This window comes from Belonocnema kinseyi, chromosome 5 (assembly GCF_010883055.1).
Source record: "Belonocnema kinseyi isolate 2016_QV_RU_SX_M_011 chromosome 5, B_treatae_v1, whole genome shotgun sequence".
Classification (NCBI taxonomy): Eukaryota; Metazoa; Arthropoda; class Insecta; order Hymenoptera; family Cynipidae; genus Belonocnema; species Belonocnema kinseyi.
The window spans coordinates 131,167,700-131,169,324 of NC_046661.1; the positions used below are offsets into that span (position 1 = coordinate 131,167,700).

The window sequence follows — 1,625 nt, forward strand, 5'->3', positions numbered from 1 at the left end:
GAGTATTTTTATTAGCTTTACATTTTTTATCTCTCTTGTGTGACATCCCTTTTTTTTGGTCACCCGCAATATTTCTCGAAATTTCTTTTATTTAAGATCATTCACACCTCTAGAAAATAATTAAAATGGAGGAATTGTTAGCTTTATCTCTTAAAGATTTTCTTGGATTAAAACGGCCTCCTTGTGTTTGGCTATTTCATTAAAAATCAGACAGGCTGCTTAGCTATCATATGATTTATCATAAACTCTTGACGATAACTCGAGTCATTTTTTTATCTCTAAATTTTTTATCTCTCTTGTGTGACATCCCTTTTTCTTTGTCATGCGCAATGTTTCTCTAAATTTCTTTTCTTTAAGATCATTTATACCTCTAGCTATTATTTCAAATGGACAAATTGTTTGATTTATTGCTCAAAGATTTCCTTGGATTAAAACGGCCTTCCTGTGTTTTGCTCTTTTATTGAAAATCAGGCAGACTGATTGGCTACCATATGATTTATTATTAACTCTTGACCATAGTTCGAGGCTTTTTTATCTTCAAATTTTTTATCTTTCTTGTGTGACCCTCTCTCTTTTATTCAAAATCAGGTAGACTCTTTGGCATCCATATGCTTTATTATCAACTCTTAACCATAGTTCGAGTCTTTTTATTTATACATTTTTTAGTTCCCTTGTGTGGCGTCTATTTTTCTTTGCCACGCCGAATGTTTCTCTAAATTCCTTTTCTTTAAGATCATTTACACCTCTGGCTATTAATTCAAATGGAAAAATTGTTAGATTTATTGCTCAAAGATTTTCTTGGATTAAAACTGCCTTCCTGTGTTTTGGTCTTTTATTGAAAATCAGGCAGACTGATTGGCTACCATATGATTTATTATTGACTCTTGACCATAGTGCGAGTCTTTTTTTATCTTTAAATTTTTTATCTCTCTTGTGTGACCCTCTTTTTTATTCACAATCCGGCAGACTCTTTGATAACCATATGATTAATTATGAACTCTTGACCATAGTTCGAGTCTTTTTATTTATACACTTTTTATTTCCCTTGTGTGGCGTCTATTTTTCTTTGCCACGCCGAATGTTTCTCTAAATTCCTTTTCTTTAAGATAATTCACACCTCTGGCTATTAATTCAAATGGAAAAATTGTTAGATTTATTGCTCAAAGATTTTCTTGGATTAAAACTGCCTTCCTGTGTTTTGCTCTTTTATTGAAAATCAGGGAGACTGATTGGCTACCATATGATTTATTATCAACTCTTGACCATAGTTCGAGTCTTTTTATTTATACATTTTTTATTTCCCTTGTGTGACGTCTATTTTTCTTTGCCACGCCGAATGTTTATCTTAATTCTTTTTCTTTAATATCATTTACACCTCTGGCTATTAATTCAAATGGAAAAATTGTTAGATTTATTGCTCAAAGATTTTCTTGGATTAAAACGGCCTTCCTGTGTTTTGCTCTTTTATTGAAAATCAGGCAGACTGATTGGCTACCATATGATTTATTATTAACTCTTGACCGTAGTTCGAGGCTTTTTTATCTTTAAATTTTTTATCTTTCTTGTGCGACCCTCTCTCTTTTATTCAAAATCGGGCAGACTCTTTGACAGCCATATGATTTATT

The 1,625-nt window shown here is 31.8% G+C and overlaps 1 protein-coding gene across 1 annotated transcript in view; it reads left to right on the top strand.

Moving 5' to 3' along the window:
* LOC117173891 (putative helicase MOV-10) overlaps window positions 1–1,625 on the top strand; it is a 23,976-nt gene that overhangs the window by 17,050 nt on the left and 5,301 nt on the right. The window lies entirely within an intron of this gene.